Here is a 20,162-nt window from a genome sequence, read left to right on the forward strand (position 1 = left end):
CCCCTTAGCTCCCTGCCTCATTCCTGATGAAGGGCTTTTGCCCAAAACATCGATTCTCTTGCTCCTTGGATGCTGCCTGACCTCCTGTGCTTTTCCAGCACCACACCCTCAACTCTGATCCCCAGCATCTGCAGTCCTCACTTTCTCCGAAGAGAATGCACTGACAATAGTCAGATGTAGTGGAGCAGACAATGACTTAGAACTCCCTTGCCCGTATGTGAAATAGGGCTGGGGGTGGTGTTTATTAAGGTGGGATTAGGAACAGGCATGGGCCATTCACCCCCCTCGAATCTATTTCACCATTCCAATGGGATCACGGCTAATCTGTGCTCTGGTTCCATTAACCTTCCTTTGGCCCTTATCCTTTAATATCTTTGCTCAACAAAAATGCATCCATCTCAGATTTAAACTTAACAACTGATCCAACATTCACTGCCATTTTTGGAAGAGTGTTCCAAACATCTCCCACCCTTTGTGTGTCAAAGTGCTCCCCAAAATCTCTCCTGAACGCTCTGTCCCTAATTCTCAGATGATGTCCCCAAGATCTAGAATCCCTAACCAAATAGTTTATCTACCCTGTCTAGTCCTGTTGTAGTTGATATGAAACAAATACACCTCCCTACACATGCACACACCTCCATCTCGGGGAAGCATTGAAATTACTTTCAAAGAATGGATTTATGTGATTTACACCACTTGGCAGACACATTATTTTTAACATTTATTCATCAGCAGGATGTGGGTGTCATTGGTTAGGCCAACATTTATCGCCCAGAGGGCAGTTAAGAGTCAACCACATCGTTGTGGATCTGGAGTCACATGTAGGCCTAGACCAGGTAAGGAGAACAGATTTCCTTCGTTAATTTTTTTTTCTGCCAGTTACCAAATACATGGTCACTCTTTGACTCTTCATTCCAGCTTTGTATTCATTCGAACCTGGACATTTTCCAGAACTCTGGAATTATATTCTGGCAATGATATCACTAGGGCTACCACCTACCCCATCTGAAACTGGATGGAATTTATTGATTACAAGGTCGATGCATCAAGTTCTGAGAAATATTTATTTTTGTCACTCGGACCTCGAAGCCACTGATTGACATCACATTGCTGTTAAATCTAATGCACTCTTTAGCAGAAGTGAATGAGTCCACTAACGTTATTGAAATAGTGAAGGAGCTGGCCAATAGGATGGAGAGGAAATGATGGCCAAGTGTTATTATTGCCAGACTGTTAGTCCAGACATTCAGCTAATTTTTCTGGGGGCCAGGGCTCAAATTCTGATGGTAGATGATGAAATTTTAATTAATTTATTTTTAAACTCTGGCCTTAAGAATCAATTGATGACCATGAAACCATTGATTATGGTCAGAAAAACCTAAATGGTTTATTAATGTTCTTTAGGGAAGGAAATTTGCCATCCTCACCTGGTCTGGCCTACATGTGACTCTCGATGTGGTTGACTCTCAACTAATCTCTGAAATGACATGGCAAGTCACTTAGCTCAAGGGCAGATCTGGATGGTAAGACATGCTGACCAGGCAGTGATGCACATGTCGCGTGAGTGAAAAAAATAGTCAGCAGGAAGTATTTGTTTCATTCTGAACATACACTTCCATTTTCCAGAAAAGGGACATAGGTGGCTTGATACTTCCAAACCAGCCGGAATTATATTCAATGAAATTCGATTAAAAAGAAAAGCCTTAACAATAGAAAGCAAAATGGAGAGAGTAACTTCTCAGAGCTTTTCAAGCAATGTCCTGGCTGAACTGGAAAAGGAGTCCGGTGAAACTGGAAGACAATGTGTTCCAATTCACTACGTGGAGCTTGTTCAGCCAAGAATTCTCCAGCACAGAACCAACCTACAGCCTAACGTCGTGAGGTTTAAGACCTTTGTCACGAGTTTGGTAAAATACTCCAAATGAGAAGAAGACCTGAATACAGTTTGTTGGGCGTTGAACATCAATATACTTCCTTGTTATAAAGTTGTTCATTTCTGGAATATGTTTCTCATTTCCATTGTTTCCAGTGGAGAATAAAAGTCTTATTTTTTAGCTTTACATCTGCACTAGCTGATCTAGGAGAAAGTGAGGACTGCAGATGCTGGAGATCAGAGCTGAAAATGTGTTGCTGGAAAAGCGCAGCAGGTCAGGCAGCAGCCAAGGAGCAGGAGAATCAACGTTTCGGGCCTGAGCCCGAATCCTGAAGAAAGGCTCATGCCTGAAACGCGATTCTCCTGCTCCTTGGATGCTGCCTGACCTGCTGCGCTTTTCCAGCAACACATTTTCAGCACTAGCTGATCTACCCTGATTACAGGGAATTTAAAAAATAAGACATGTTCTCGTGCGGAATGCTGATGGCATGAAGCTATTCACGGCTGGAGCTGTTCAATTAAAATAAAGCCATGTATTTCATTACTCTATCTTTGATTAATGCTTCTGTATTACATTCACAGAGCCAATCTCCTCTGTGTCTATTATATCCAATGTTTCGAACGCAGTGAAAGAGAATGACACTGTATCCCTGAGGTGCCATGTACTGGGAGATTGGACCGAAATAATTTGGCTCTTCAATGGGAGTCTTGTCAACAGCAAAGGGAGGACAACATTTTCCTCAGGAAATGCCATGTTGACGATAATTCATGTTGACACAAGCAATACTGGCAACTATCGATGCATTGCACGTAGCCCTGTGAGTGAAAAAGCAAGCGAGCCCTACTTCTTGAGCTTGAACTGTAAGTACAATGGATTCACATTGATTTATATTGAACAATTGGGAGCTGCATTTTATATGTTAACAGTCTGAGCGCCTGGAGGTATTATATTGTGTTCACAGCCCTATACAACTGCAACTTGCGTCCATCAGTAGCAATTGTGTCTCACAGCATTTAATATCAGATTCCGTTCCTGTCCTGTTCAGGTTAAATTCCTGTTCAGTGACAGGCTGGATGACACTGAGGTGAAGCCAATGGAGTATCGACATAGGACCAGGATTGGCCATTCAGTTCATCGAGCCTGTTCCACCATTCAATGGTCGATCTCCTGTCTAGCTCCATATACATGGCTTTGACCCTTTGCTCAACAAAGCCTTATCTATCAGATTTAAAACTAATAGCTGATGCAGCATCCACTGCCATTTGTGGAAGACAGTTCCAAACATCTGCCACCTTTTGGGTGTCGTAGAATCATGGAGTTATACAGCACAGAAACAGACCCATTGGTCCAACCAGTCCATGCCAAACATAATCCCAAATGAAACTGGTCCCACCTACCAGCTCCTGGCCCATATCCTTCCAAAGCTTTTCTCCTCATGTATATTACCAAATGTCTTTTAAACATTATAAATGGACCTGCATCCACGACTTCCTTAGGAAGTTCATTCCACCTTGACTGAGTCATCCACTTGACTAGATCGCCATGCAGGCTGGGGGAAGCCCGGCGGTCAGTGGTTAGCACTGCTGCCTCACAGCACCAGGGTCCCGTGTTCGATTCCTGCCTTCAGCAACTGTTTGTTGTTTGCATGTTCTCCCCGTGGGTTTGGTCTGGTTTCTTCCCACAGGCCAGTGATGTGCAGGTTCGGTGGATTGGCCATGCTAAATTGTGTAAGTATCCAGTGATGTGCAGAGCTAGGTGGACTAGCCATTGGAAACGTAGGGTTACAGCGATAGCTTAGGGGGTATGGGGGAATAAACTTCAGAGGATCCATGTGCACTCTATGGGCTGAATGGCCTGTTCCACACTGTTGAGATTTTATGATGGCTCTGTGTAAAACATTTACCCCTCATGTCTTTTGTAAATCTCCTCTCATCTTAAAATGTGTCCCCTAATTTTGAAATCCCCCATTCTAGGGAAAAGACAACTGCCATTAACTCTATCTCTACCTCTCATTATTTTATAAATTTCTATCAGGTCACGTCTCAACCTCCTACCCTTCAGTGAAAAAGTCCCAGACTATCCAGCCTTTCTTTATAACTCAAACCTTGCAACATCCTGGGAAATCTCTTCTGACCCTTCTCCGGCTTGGTAACATCCTTCCAAGAGCTGGGCGACCAGAACGGGACACAGTACTCCAGAAGAGGCCACACCAATGTCCTGTACAACCTCAACATGACATTCCAACTCCTATACTCAAAGGACTGACCTCTTGAAGCTATAACTTTACAGATGAACCACATTCCAAGAAACAGGACAAAGTGCTTCCGAGCATCTCATCGGAATGTTCTGGCCCTAATTGTCAGACAGCGTCCCTAGTTCCAGAATCTCCAACCAGTGGGAATAGTCTATCTTTGTGTACCCTGTCCTATCCTGTTAATATCTAAGGTTGGAACCAATACATCGTCTCCTTACCAGCTGGGTGGCACAGTGGCTCAATGGTTAGCACTGTCCCATCAGCACCAGGGATCAGAGTTTGGTTCCAGCCTTGAGTGACTGTGTGTGAAGTTTGCATATTCTCCCTGCGTCTGTGTGGGTTCCCTCCAGGTGCTCCAGTTTCCTTCCATAGTCCAAAGATGTGGAGGTTAGGTAGATTGGCCATCGGAAATGGTCCTGTTGTATCCAGGGATGTGCAGGCTGGGTGAGTTATCTGTGTGGGGATAAGGTGGGGTTTCCTTTGGAGTGTCAGTGCAGACTCGATGGGCCGAGTGGTCTTTTTGTGCTGTGTAGGAATTCTAGATGCTATGATTCAGAAAGAAGTGAAATGATGGCCAAGAGTCGGAGTAAATTGGAGTTAAATTAGCTCTGAACCATCTTCCTGCCCATCTTTGAGTGGATTCTTTTGTGTCCACCTGAGACAACAGACAAGACTTGAGATTCACAAATGCTTCAGGAAGATCACATTTGTTTGTGGACATGTCTGTTTAGACTGTGGATAGTGCAGATGTACAAAGTGACTGAGGGGTCCTATTGTTCAGCCACTGAAGGCTAAGCCAGCTATAGGAAGGCTAATGGAATGTTCGCCTTTTCTACAAGAGGATTTGAGAATCAGGATTTTGTGAACAATTGGCTGAAGTGTTGCTTGAGCCCATGACATTCTGAGGCGGGGAAAAGATCAAGATACCTTCTCAAAAAGTGCATGTTGTCCACTTGACTAGGTCACCATGCAGGCTAGGGGAAAGCACGGTGGCTCAGTGGTTAGCACTGCTGCCTCCCAGCACCAGGGACCCAGGTTCAATTCCTACCTTGGGCAACAGTGTGGAGTTTGCACATTCTCCCTATTGGTTTCCTCCAGGTGCTCCAGTTTCCTCCCACAGTCTAAACATGTGCAGGTTAGGTGAACTGGCCATGCTAAATTCCGCAAAGTATCCAGAGATGTGCAGGCTAGGTGGATTAGTCATTAGATAGGTTAGCCATTGGGATAGGTTAGCCATTGGAATTGCATGGGATAGATTGGGGGGGTGAGTGTGGATGGGATGCACTTCAGAGGGTCCATATGTACTCAATGGGCCGAATGGCCTGCCCCCACACTGTAGGGATTCTATGACGGTGAAGACAAAAATGTGATACATTGCGAATTGAATTCTTCTGAGTGTGAAAAAAAGCATTTGAGATGTTTACCATTCTACCAGAGGGTTAAACACATTTGTGGTATTGCAATAATACCATTCTGAGTCCATTAAGAGTTTTTCTATCTCACCCATGAGGTGTGGGTGTTGCTGACATTACCCAGCCCTAATTGCCCAGCGGGCAGTTACTGTCAACCACATTACCATGGATCTGGAGTCACACGTAGGCAGATGTTCTTCCTCAAAGAACAGGAGGGAATGGTTCAGAAAAGAATTGCAAAGTTGTGACCAGGGTTGGAGGGTTTGAGCTATAGGGAGAGGCTGAATAGGCTGGGGCTGTTTTCCCTGGAATGTTGATGGCTGAGGGGTGACTTCATAGAGGTTTACAAAATCATGAGGGGCATGGATAAGGTAAATAAAGTCTTTTCCCTGGGGTGGGGGAGTCCAGAACTAGAGCGTATAAGTTGAGGGGAAAGATATAAGAGAGACCTACAGGGCAACGTTTTCACGCCGAGAGTGGAGCGTGTATGGAATGCGCTGCCAGAGGGAGTGGTGGAGGCTGATACAATTGCAACATTTAAAAGGTATCTGGAAGGGTATGCTAATAAGGAGAGTTTATAGGGATATGGGCCAGATGCTGGCAAATGGGTCTACATTAGGTTGGGATATCTGGTTGGCATGGACTAGTTGGACCAAAGGGCCTGTTTCCGTGCTGCACAGCTCAATAACTCTATAGCTAGATGGGATTTATTTTATAACCACAGTTGCATGTTGACATTAGGCTAGTTTTTAGTTTTTTATGAAAAAATGTAACCTATTTTTCAAATTAACCTGTTCCTAGTTGTTATTACATGCCTCTGGAGTGCGTGGGTCATGAACCCAGATCTCCCAATCCCAAGGGTAGAGATATGACCACTGCATCACAAGAGACCCCTATCTTAGCTTTTGAATTTTTTTTTACTTACCTATTTTACTAATTAACTTTATCAGAGATTTTATCACGCTTCTCTGGAGCAGGTGGAACTTGAACATCAGCCTCCAATCCAGGGGTAGAGTTATTACCACTGTACCACAGGAGGGCCCTATGCTAGTTATTTTTTATTTAACTTATTTTTCTAATCAACGTGTTCAGAGATGTTGTTACACTCCTCTAGAGCAGGTAGGTCTTAAAGCCTCCCAGTCCAGAGTAGGGATACCATCACTATACCACAAGAAGACTATTTGCTAGCTTTTTATTTCAGGTTTTTTAAAAAAATCGAATTCATCTGCCACTGTGGGATTTGAACCTAGGGCAGAAAAGAATTGTCCCTGACCCAGAACGATAAACTGGAGCTCAGGATTACATTAGGATCCCTACAGTACAGAACCAGGTCCTTTGGCCCAACGAGTCCACACTGACCCTCCGAAGAGCAACCCACCAAGACCCATTGCCCTACATTTACCCCTGATTAATGCACCTACGGGCAATTTAGCACGGCCAATTCACCCAACCAGTACATCTTTGGATCGTGGGAAGAAACCAGAGCATGGGGAGAATGTGCAAACTCCCCACAGACAGTTGCCCAACTGCAGGAATTGAACTCGGGTCCCTGGCGCTGTGAGGCAGCAGCGCTAGCCACTGACCCATCGTGCCACCCAATTATTAACCCCCTACTGCAGCACCACCTCATCCACCTAAATGGTATCACCTTGATCTGTAATGCAATGAACTTCTTTTGCAGATCATACCAGTTCAAAGGATAGCAAAAGATACTCAGGATGGAGTATATACCTTTTGGCGATACTCGTACCATGTCTAATAATGTAAGTAACTCCAGCTGGATTCAATTGACACAGTCAAATTTAATGGTGCTCCCTACTCAAAGCAGCACTTTCAAGTCAACACAAAAAGATCACCCGTAATTGTTGAAACGTTTTAACGTGGGAAAGGTAATTAAGCTGCATCGTTCTGATCGTTGCAGATGCTGTGTGGTCTTCACCAGGAACAGAATAAGCTGTTGTGATCAGCAATGCTCCTGCTCCTTCCTCAGCAGGTGAGAGTCACCTTTCTTCAGAAGCTTGTTGTCGAATTTCAGCCCATGAGTTCAATCAGAGTGGGCAGACGGCGTGTTAGAGAAAGACGCCGAAATTTCAAAAAGGCGAGAATGTGCAACAAGACCTGAGTGTCCTTGTACACCAGTCGCTGAGAGTAGGCATTGAAGCTACAGCAGGCAATGAGCAAGGCAAATGGTGTGATGGCCTTCATAGCGAGAGGAGTGGAGTGCAGGAGGATGGATCTGGATTAGATTGGTGCTGGGAAAGCACAGCAGGTCAGGCAGCATCCGAGGAGCAGGAAAATCAACCTTTCGGGCAAAAGCTCTTCATCAGGAATGAGGCAGGGAGCCTCCAGGGTGGAGAGATAAATTGGAGGGGGGTGGGGGTGGGGCTGGGAGAAGGTAGCCAAGAGTACAATGGGTGGATGGAGGTGGGGGTGAAGGTGATAGGTTGGAGAGGAGGGTGGAGCAGATAGTTGGGAAGGAAGATTGGCAGGTAGGACAGGTCATGAGGATGGTGCTGAGTTGGCAGGTTGGAACTGGGGTAAGGTGGGGGAGAGAGGAAATGAGGTGAGTCTGTTTCAGCACATGGTTGAAGAGCTGTAGGGCAGAGGAGATGACTTGGGGGTTGCAGTAAGAGAGAGACTCCTTGTAGAGAGCATAGCTTCTTCAAGGTAGGCATCCTTGCAAAGGCCTTGCTGCTATTGTACAGCACCTTTGTGAGATCACAGCTGGAATACGCTGTGCAGTTTTCTTTTGTTTATCTGAGGAAGACTGTTCTTGCTGGAGAGAGAGTGCAGCCAAGTAATAACTGGCTAATTCTTGGGATGGCAGGACTGATGTTTGAGGAGAGGTTGGATTAGCTAGGATTTTCATCGCTGGAGTTCAGACGACTGAGGAAGGAGATATAAGCAAATAAAATTGTAACAAGACCAGATATTGTGAAACTTGAAAGGGGTCAGAAAAGACTTACACGGTTTTGCCAGGGTCGGAGGGTTTGAGCTACAGGGATAGGCTGAATAGGCTGGGCTGCTCTCCCCGGAGCGTCGGAGGCTGAGGGGTGACCTTATAGAGGTTTACAAAATCATGAGGGGCATGGATAGGATAAATAGACAAGGTATTTTCCCTGGGGTGGGGGAGTCCAGAACGAGAGGGCATAGGTTTAGAGTGAGAGGGGAAAGATTTAAAAGGGACTTAAGGGGCAACTTTTTCACGCATAGTATGGTACGTTATGGAATGAACTGCCAGAAGAAGTGGTGGAGGCTGGTACAATTACAGCATTTGAAAGGCATCTGGGTGGATAGGACGGGTTTGGAAGGATATGGGCCAAGTGCTGGCAAATGGGACTAGGTTTGGTTGGGATATCTGGTCGGCATGGACGTGTTGGGCTGAAGGGTCTGTTTCCGTGCTGTCCATCTCTATGACTCTAAGACTAGACAGGAAGGATATTCCCAGTGACAGGGGAGTTCAGAACCAGGGGGCTGCTGTCCCATAACATGGGGTAAATAATTTCGGAGGAATCTCTACCCAGAGAGTGGTGAGCCTGTGGAATTCTCTATCACAGAAAGCAGCCAACTATTACACAATAAGAGGAGGAGTAGGATATAAGAGGGTAAGTGGATCAAAGGGTACAGCGAGAAAGTGGGAGCAGACCTTGAAGTTGGATGATTAGCAATGATCTTCACGAATGGCTCAAAGGGCCAAATGGCCTTCTCCTGCTCCTCTTTTCTATGTTTGCACCAAATATTATGTCAATGCAAAGATATTGGAAAGAGTAATTTGCAGAGAAACCAATCTATTCAATCTGACTGGGTCAGGCTAACGTTCACATTTCATCAGAATCTCTGCACCATCTCATATATTGACCGAAAATCTCTTCAACACATCTGGAGGCTGATACAATGACAATATTTGAAAGGCCTCTGGTGGGTATATGAATAGGAAGGGTTAAGAGGGACTAGTGCTAGCAAATGGGACTAGATTAATTTAAGATATCTGGTTGGCACAGACGTGTTGGACCGAAGGGTCTGTTTCTGTGCTGTACATCTCTATGACTCTAAATCAGTGCTATTCTCGCCCCTAGCCTCTCTGTTCTGCCACTGGTTTCGATCATGGAATTGTTGTGAAAGTAAATATTTAAGTAAGCATTTCACAAATTGTACTTTCCAACCCCCCATTCCACCAGATCTCATCTGAAGTGTCAGCGTAAATAAATCTTTATTTACTTTTTAGATAAAATCGATGGCTGCAGATGCTGGAAGCCAGATTCTGGATTAGTGGTGCTGGAAAAGCACAGCAGTTCAGGCAGCATCCAAAGAGCAGTAAAATCGACTTTTCAGGCAAAAGCCCTTCGTCAGGAATAGAGGCAGAGTGCCTGCAGGGTGGAGAGATAAATGAGAGGATGGTGGGGGTGGGGAGAAAGTAGCATAAAGTACAATCGGTGAGTGGGGGAGGGGATGGAGGTGATAGGTCAGGGAGGAGGGTGGAGTGGATAGGTGGAAAGGGAAATAGGCAGGTGGGACAGGTCATGGGGAGAGTGCTGAGCTGGGAGTTTCCACCTCACCCCAGTTCCAAACTCCCAGCTCAGCACTCTCCCCATGACTTGTCCTACCTGCCTGTCTTCTTTTCCACCTATCTGCTCCACCCTCCTCCCTGACCTACCACCTCCATCCCCACCCCCACTCACCTATTGTACTCTATGCTACTTTCTCCCCACCCCCACCCTCCTCTCATTTATCTCTCCACTCTTCAGGCTCTCTGCCTCTATTCCTGATGAAGGGCTTTTGCCCGAAGTGTCGATTTTACTGCTTCCATATTTAGGGTCCGCTCGCTTTCTTAATGCAAGCAAGGATATTGAGACAGCAGTGCAAGCGGGCGGTATAGTAACTCAGTGGTTAGCGCTGCTGCCTCACAGCAACAGGGACTCTGGTTCCCTTCCACCCTTGGGTGACAATCTGTGTGAAGATTGCATGTTCTGTCTCTAGTGTGTGTGTGTGTGTGTGTGTTTCTGTCAGGTGCTGTGGTTTCTTCCCACAATCCAAACATGTGCACATTAAGTGGATTTGCCGTGCTAAGTTACCCATTGTGTTCAGGGATGTGTGAAATATGCACGGGAAATGCAAGGTTACAGAGCTGGGCATGGGTCTGGGTGGGATGTTTTTTTGAAGGGTCACTATGGACCCATTGGGCCGAATGGCCTGTTTCCACCCTGTAGAGATTCTATTTTTAAAAATTGTGAAATAAATTCACAAGAATCATGCGAGAAATATGGGGAAATAGTCATTTGGAAGAATTAAACGTATCAGGCTTTTACCTCAGCAAAAAAAAACCTTCTTATAGAAATCTTTGAAATGATTCAAAAATTTGAGTCTAACACGAGAGAGTATAAATTAACCAAGAATTAATTCAATAGAGAATTCAATAGAAATGTCTGTTGGGAGAGTGGTGTCATAAGGAACTTAGTACCAATGAAGAGTAATTAAGATGATTAGGATATAAATGGATGCATTTAAGGCGAGTGTACATAAGTACATGATGATGACTGTGATGGAAAATAATGATGATGTGGCTTGATGCTATAGGCTTACCAGAGACAACTGTGCATCATAAACAGGGCTCCAGGCAATTTTGTATGCGGTTAGTTCTATGAAATATGTAATTAGAGAGTAGTTAGTTTTAACTATCAATTATAAATTGTTGACACTGAGCAATTTAATAATACAGTGAATATATGAATCGATTTTAAATTAAGTTAGTGGTTTTCTGGTTGTTCTAGAAGTAATTTCAGGGGAAGGTGTTGCTCAGAATGTAACAGATACCAGCAGCTTCCAACCAAAGGCAACAACTCTTTCCTTTACATCCATCTGCCGTTTGCTCCACAAACTCACGTTCACACTCACATGGACACACACACACATTCTCACACTTGCACATTCACACACAGACACAGACACACATACATGCGCACACACATATGCACACACGGAGTCTCTCTCTCTCTCTCTCTCATTCTCACATACACACACACAGAGCACCACTCTCTCCCTCACACACTCATTGCCACACAGACAAACACACACTGTCAACACACAAATACATTGACACCTCCACTCTTGCACACACACACACACACGCAAGCACACTCTCATAGACACACACTCATGTTTGTACATTCACACACACGCTAATACATGCAAACACTCACACACCTACTCACACGGGCACTCACACACATTCTCATTGCCACCCATGCTCATACTGACAAACGCACAGTCATGCACACACATACAAACTCACACTGACACACACACACAGTCATGTACGCGCGCACACACATACACACACAGATCCACAAATTCACACTGACATACACGCAACCATTCGCACGCACACAGACCCACAAACCCACACTGACACACTCACATGATGCACACATGCACACAAACACAGACATTTACACTAACACACAAATAGGCACACACACTCACATATACGCACTATACTAATGCTCACAAGCACAGACACACATACAGATACCTACAAATGCATGCACATAAGCGTACAATCACACACACACACAAAACACACACACAGACACAAACTGGCGCACACACACACGCACATATGCGAATGCATAGACACACACATGCATGCATTCATTAAATAATGAGTAATCAATTGTGTCTACTTCAGTTGTTAAACCTTTGAAGCTACAGTAGATGTAAGTATGGATAATATTCTGTCAGCAATAGTTCCTTTGTTAAACTCTGTCATAAAATTAAATTTGTGGACAATTGCCTTTCATGTGAACAACACGTATTATCAGACAATAAATGCTGTAAAAGATGCATTTTCTTTCTCCCGTAGGTACTTATTCTATTTTTGGGTGTCATGCTGTAACCGAAAAGCTTCGGGCACCATCACTGACAGTGGGGAAAGCGGGTAAGAGGTCCTTTCTCTTTGGGAGAAGGCTATTCTGCTTGTGAAATTAGAATTAGTTCACAGGATGAGCCGAATATCCAGACGATAAAAGTTACTCCCCCCCCACCCAGGACAAGCTATCTGAAGGCCAGAGTGGACTCAGTGAGATTTTCTGCCGGGCAAATGTTTAACTGCATGGGGTTTGAGCGTCTTGGTTAAAAAAACACCAGGTGCTCTGAGGGGATGAAAACATTGTAGACAGTTGTCCCACTATAGGCAGTGGCTGTCTCTCGCTCTGTTCTGATACCATTAAAGGGGCAATTTAAATTTTATTCTGTTGTTCCAGCTGTAAGATACAATGGTGTCCAATCACTGCAATTTTAGTTTGGACATAAAACATGTGGGTCTTTATTTGATCAGAGCCTCATCATTCCAATTGTAGATTTTGATAGTTCAGAGGGAGGCCATTCAGCCCATTGCGTCTGTTCCAGCTCTGGAAAGAGCTACCTAATGAGTGCCATTCTCCATAGTTCTCTAAATTCACCACTGGCAAACATGTGCCCACTCTCTTCCTATGGAATCCACCTTCGCCACTCTCCCAGACAGCGCATTCCAAATCCTGACATCTCTCTGAGCAAAAACATTCAGACAGGTAGGTGGGTAGGAAAGGTTTAGAGGGATATGGGCCAACTGCAAGCGAATGGGACCAGTTCAGTTTGGGCTTGCTGCTCGGCAGGGATGAGTTGGACCGAAGGGTCTGTTTCTGTGCTGTAGGACTCTATCACTCTGAGTTTCTCCTCACCTCACTCCCAGCTCTCTCGCTGACAGTCTTGAAATTGCAACCTCTACATACCGACTAGTGGGAACAGAATATCCTACTTCACCCTGTTGAAAATTTTCATAATTTTGAACACCTCAGTAAAGAGTACCCCACTCATTATTGGAGGTCAAAGTTTCATTTGGGAAGAAATTGCAAATGTTGATCTAATGTTTGGTTGCTGAAGTCATTACTGTGCTGTTCAAACGCTCCAAGTCTTTTTGTTTCAATACGTCTATTTCTGCCTCTACAAAACCACACTGCTTTTGTACTCTTACTTCATCATCCGCCGTCATTTCTGCCACCTCCAAACGGACCCCACCACCAGGGATATATTTCCCTCCCCTCCCCTATCAGCGTTCCGAAAAGACCACTCCCTCCGTGACTCCCTTGTCAGGTCCACACCCCCCACCAACTCAACCTCCACTCCCGGCACCTTCCCCTGCAACCGCAAGAAATGCAAAACTTGCGCCCTCACCTCCTCCCTTACTTCTCTCCAAGGCCCCAAGGGATCCTTCCATATCCGCCACAAATTCACCTGCATCTCCACACACATCATCTATTGCATCCGCTGCCTCCTCTATATTGGGGAGACAGGCCGCCTACTTGCGGAACGTTTCAGAGAACACCTCTGGGACACCCGGACCAACCAACCCAACCACCCCGTGGCTCAATACTTTAACTCCCCCTCCCACTCCACCAAGGACATGCAGGTCCTTGGACTCCTCCATCGCCAGACCATAACAACACGACGGTTGGAGGAAGAGCGCCTCATCTTCCGCCTGGGAACCCTCCAACCACAAGGGATGAACTCAGATTTCTCCAGTTTCCTCATTTCCCCTCCCCCCACCTTGTCTCAGTCGAATCCCTCGAGCTCAGCACCGCCCTCCTAACCTGCAATCTTCTTCCTGACTTCTCCGCCCCCACTCCACTCCGGCCTATCACCCTCACCTTGACCTCCTTCCACCTATCACATCTCCATCACCCCTCCCCCAAGTCCCTCCTCCCTACCTTTTACCTTAGCCTGCTGGACACACTTTCCTCATTCCTGATGAAGGGCTTGTGCCCGAAACGTTGAGTTTCCTGTTCCTTGGATGCTGCCTGACCTGCTGCGCTTTTCCAGCAACACATTTTCTACTCTTACTTCCTGCCAACTTGTTCCCACTGTCATGTCACTTTTCTCACGGTTTCTCTCATTGTAGTTTGTTTTCAGATGCAGTCTTCTGCCTCTGTCACTATCCATCCCAGTTGCTCAATTTGAAACTTGTCTTCTAATTCTTAAATGGCTTCCTTTATACAAATTACATGGCTGCTGTACAGAATATATTTACCTGCACCTCGACATTTCAATTAATTGATTGTGTGAGAATCTAGGACCAGAGGGCACAGTCTCTGAAGAAGGGGTCGCGCATTTCAGATGAGTTGAGTTGGTTTGATTTATTATTGTCACGTGTGCAGTGAAAAGTGTTGTTTTGCGCGCTATCCAGGCAGATTGTACCACGCAAAGCACATCAGGGTAACAGAACAGAGTGCAGAATACAGTGTTACAGCTACAGAGAAGGTGCAGAGAGAGAGAGAGAGGGGTCAGAATTAACATTTGAGATGTCCGTTCAAACGTTTGATTACAGCTGGGATCAAGCTGTTCTTGAATCTGTTTGTACGCGTACACAAGCTTTTATATCTTCTGAAGAGGATGGAAGAGAATACGACCCGGGGGAGGGGTCTTTGATTGTGTTGGTTGCTTCCTGAGACAGCGGGATGTATAGATGGAGTCAGTGGATAGGAGGCTGGTTTGCATGACCACAAACTCTCTGTAGTTTCTTGCAGTCTTGGGAAGAATGGATGCCGCACCACTCCATGATGCATCAGAGAGGATGCTTTCTATGGTGCATCCATAAAAATTCGTCAGCATCTTTATGGACCTGCTGAATTTCTTTAGCCTCCTAAGGGAGTAGAGGCGTTAATGTGCTTCCTTGACCATCGTGTCAGTATGGGTGGACTGGGACAATCGTTGGTGATCATCACTCTCAGGAACCTGGCACTCTCAACCATCTCCACCTTGGCACCATTGATACAGAAAGGGTGTGCTTTCTACTCTGGTTTCTGAAGTCAATGACCAGCTCCTTCGTTTCGCTGACATTGATGGAGGGATTGTTGTCTTTACACCATGCTGTGAAGCCTCCATCTCTTTCTTGTACTCTGTCTCCTCATTGTCTGACATCTGGCCTTACAGTGATGTTTCTCCTCTCAGAAGGAAGTGCAATTCTTTACCATATAGGGCTGGAAAGGCTGAGTCATTAAGTGTATTCAAGGCTGAAATAGACAGATTATTAATCAGTAAGTGGAATGAAGGGTTATGGGGAAATTGCAGGAGTTGAGGGTTATCAAATCGATCGTGATGTCATTGAATGGCAGAGCAGACACAATGGGCTGAATGGCCTCATTCTGTTCCTATGTTTTAAACATCATGTTTCCTTGTTTATCTTGTGTCTGCATAAAGTAAGAAATTGTCTGGGACAGAAGTGGCTGTATCAGGCAGCCTGCAATGAATGATTGTCACATTCCACAATACACAGATGGGATTGTTAGCAGATGTGGAGGTGCCGATGTTGGACTGAGGTGGACAAAGTTAAAAATCACGCAACACCAGGTTATAGCCCAACAGGTTTCGGGAATGCAATTTGAAAGAAATCATTTGCAGAAGCACAGAGCATTTTAAGGTACGAATGAAGACCTTTTGTGCTCAGTCTGTCAAAGACGAGGAATAACAAGATGTATGTTCCTCTATTTAACAGCAATCTTGCAGGCACTTGGATGGCATGCTGTTCCGCTAGACTGAAAAAGGAGTGTGACTCACCTTGCGTTGAGGAACCCAGGTAAAACCTACTTAAACAGCAATAAACATTGAACCTGTCGGTGTGTATGCAGAGATTACAAAATGACATATTCAGAATTCCGAATGTTGCCACCCGCCATTCCATTTGGAAGATCTGCAATGTTTTCACCCATTCACATAAATGCATTTGGAGAATACAAGCTAAATGGGAGTCTCAAAGAAAAGTCTAAAGCATTCAGCCACTCATGCAGCTCCTTGTTAAAGTAACTGACAAGCCTGAGAGCTACTGCACAGTCATCAACTGAAGCATTGAACATTATTTTAGTTTCCACGGTTGCTGTGTTGAGCTTGGAGTATCTTCTACTATTGATTCCATCTTTATAAAGCATTTCAACAATTCCCATGCTTTTGCATCCCTCACCATTTGTGAACTGCACATTGTACTGAGTGGAGCTTTCAATCATTTTGAGAGATTTATCAAACTATAGTTTGGCAAACTTAATTGGAGCCTTTCTTGATGACATTCTTTCCAGTTGAGTCAAATCCATACTTGCCTATGCATTTCCAAGATTGTTTATTTTTTTTTTCCATTTTTGTCAAGCGTACTTCAGTACAAAAGTACAGTGAAAGGTTTTCCGTGTCACCACAGACAGCACCATGTTAGTGTTACAACTCAGGGGAAACTCTCCTGCTTAGTGTAACCAGCAACACAGAAAAGATTAATCCTGTGCAGTAATCTGTGAAAATTCGAGAGTTCAAGAACTATTTAAAGTAAAAATTAACAACTTTATTTCTTGAAGTATAACAGATAGTAATTAACTAACGACTATATACAATTCCTTCCTCTAACCTATCTTTTACTTTTTCCTCGACAATACTAGTCCGATAAAACCTCCAATTAAGTTTTGCAAAACAAAATTCTTTTCTCAAAATCAGGCAGCTTTCAGTTTTCTCTGAATTCCTATCTTTATTTCTTCTTCTTGGGGATTCAGTTTCACAGGTTACTGATCAATAAAGGTACCTTTTAAGAGAACTATTTTTCAGGCAGTCTTTTTACATGTTGGTGACTTGGCAGTTCTCCTCTCAACTGTTCAATTTTCCCAGTCTTAGACTCCCAAAGCATCGGATTATGTCATTGGCTTTTAAGATTGTCAATGTACTAAATTCCACCTGGATTGGAGTTTGATATTTTTTGGGGTACAATTTAAATTGATTGGCCTAATTCGAATCTGTTTTGTTGTTTCCAGGCAACCAGCTACCCAGTAGCTGAAGCCCATGTTCTTTTTTCAGAACACTTGGTGCTGTCAGGTAGTTAACTCTCTTTTAACTCTCTTAAAGGTACAGTACACCCATGCCTTCACAACATTAGGTACAAGTACCTCGGTATAAAAATTCAAGGTAGAAAGAAACAGGAACAAGTTTGGCATTGCAGTCCTTCTTAGTTTTAAGTTGAAAAATAAAGAAATAAAGTCCAAAGTTCAAACATTGCAGGCTTTCTTAAGTGCTTAGCTTGATTGGGATGGCAATTTTCAAGTTGGAAATTAATACTGGGGACTTGGATCCTAGCATTTCATTCATTTTGTAAAAATCTTTGAGGACACTGTACCAGTGAATAATCAGCAGTCACCTCCACATCTGTTCCCAATCGGGTTCTGGACCTGGACAAATGCGTTAGCCATTTTCTGTTTGTATACAAATAACCTTGACAAGTTACAATTTCCAGGCTGCCCCCTGCCATGATGATTGGCTTCATTCTTCTGAATACTGAACATGTTTATTTCCTTCACCTCGAATCATCGAAAGGGGCCAAATGGCCCATCATGTCTGTACCGGCTCCTGAGAGAGTTACCCAGACAGTCCCATTCCCCATCCCTACCTCCGTGTCCTTCCAAGTCCATCACTTTCCATCAGTTCTCTGAACACATGCCAGAGCGAATGTTGTGACACTGTAAGTTTATCCACCTACAAGTAGTGAATAAGTCAAGAACAAGGACTGTGCACTGACCATCCATTCCCACGCAGGACCCTGAGTGGCCTTTCCCTGTCTTGCTGCAGCAGTGTGATAGGAGAGAAGAGTGAATTCCAGGATGAAACGAAAACAGAGTAAGTTCTAACATTGGCACAAAAATGTGTCATTTGATTCAGTGTGAACTGTCAAAAATACATTTAATACTAAATTGTCTGCTGTCACCTCACTGTAGAATTTTTTTTACCTGATTGATGTCATTTTTATTCATTCGAAGGCTAGCTGTGACTGATTTTATTGCACATTCCTAATTGCCCTGAAAGACCTGGTGCTAAATGGTCTTGCTCTGGTGCATCTAATCGATGTTCAAAGCAGGGACAAGAGTGGGGTCCCAGTTTTCACACCCAGAGCCAGTGAAGGAACAACGATATAGTCCTGATTCAGCTAGTGTGTGGTTTGGAGGGGATCAGATGGTGGTGTACCAATATATCTGCTGCCTTTAGCTTTCTAGACGGTAGTGGCTACTGATTTGGAAAGTCTTTGAAGGTCTGTGCCTCACAAACCTTCCCTAATGTCAGTTACTTCGACCTGACCTACCCCTATGTTTCTTTAAAATCTTAGAATCTCTCCAGCGCATACAGAGGCCATTCAGCCCATTCATTTTGCACCGATCTTCTGAACAGCATCATGCCCAGATTCACCACCCCATTTCTGTAACCCAGTATTAATCATGGCTAACCCATCCCTGGACACTATGGGACAGTTTAGCACGGCCAATCCACCCTAACCTGCACATCCCTGGGCACTATGGGACAATTTAGCATGGCCAAACCATCCTAACCTGCACATCCCTGGGCACTATGGGACAATTTAGCTTGGCCAATCCACCCTAACCTGCACATCCCTGGGCACTATGAGACAATTTAGCTTGGCCAATCCATCCTAACCTGCACATCCCTGGGCACTATGGGACCATTTAGCTTGGCCAATCCATCCTAACCTGCACATCCCTGGGCACTATGGGACAATTTAGCTTGGCCAATCCACCCTAACCTCCTGTGGGCGGCACGGTGGCACAGTGGTAAGCACTGCTGCCTCACAGCGCCAGAGACCCGGGTTCAATTTCCACCTCGGAAATTGGAGTTTGCACATTCTCCCCGTGTCTGTGTGGGTTTCCACTGGGTTCTCCGGTTTCCTCCCACAGTTCAAAAATGTGCAGGTTAGGTGAATTGGCCATGCTGAATTTGCCCTTGGTGTTCGGTGAAGGGGTAAATGTAGGGGAATGGGTGGGTTGCGCTTCGGCGGGTCTATGTGGACTTGTTGGGCCGAAGGGCCTGTTTCCACACTGTAAGTAATCTAACCTAATTTTTGGACTGTGGGAGGAAACTGGAGCATCCAGAGGAAACACACGCAGACACAGGGACAACGTCCAAACTCCACACAGACAATGGAAACAGGTTCACTATTCATAGAATTATCATCAAATCCTTACTGAAGCAGGCCATTCAGTCGATCAGGTCTGCCCCAACCCTCCACTCCCAGATCCACCCCACTACCCTTTCCTTGTAACCCTGCATTTCCCAAGGCTAACCCGCCAAGCATATCCCTGGACACTATGGGACAATTTAGCATGGCCAATCCACCCTAACCTGCATATCCCTGGGCACTATGGGACAACTTAGCATGGCCAATTCACCCTAACCTTCACATCCCTGGGCACTATGGGACAACTTAGCATGGCCAATGCACCCAACCCTCTGCACACATTTGGACTATGGGAGGAAACTTGAGCATCCTGAGGAAACCCACACAGACACAGGGAGAATGTACAAACTCCCCACACACAGTCACCCAAGGGTGGAACCAAACCTGAGTCCCTCGTGCTGTGAGGCAGCAGTGCTAACCACTGAGCCAACATGGCACCCTTTCATGTAGGGACAAAAGGTACTAATGTGTCAGCTTTTAACCATTTCATGTCTCAGTGATTTCCATATTCTTATCAGCATATGTAAAACAACTTCCTCTAAATGGCTAAATGTCAGCAAATGGGACTAGTTCAGGTTAGGAAACCTGGTCTGCATGGACCAGTT

Source organism: Hemiscyllium ocellatum, chromosome 38 (genome assembly GCF_020745735.1).
Source record: "Hemiscyllium ocellatum isolate sHemOce1 chromosome 38, sHemOce1.pat.X.cur, whole genome shotgun sequence".
NCBI lineage: Eukaryota > Metazoa > Chordata > Chondrichthyes > Orectolobiformes > Hemiscylliidae > Hemiscyllium > Hemiscyllium ocellatum.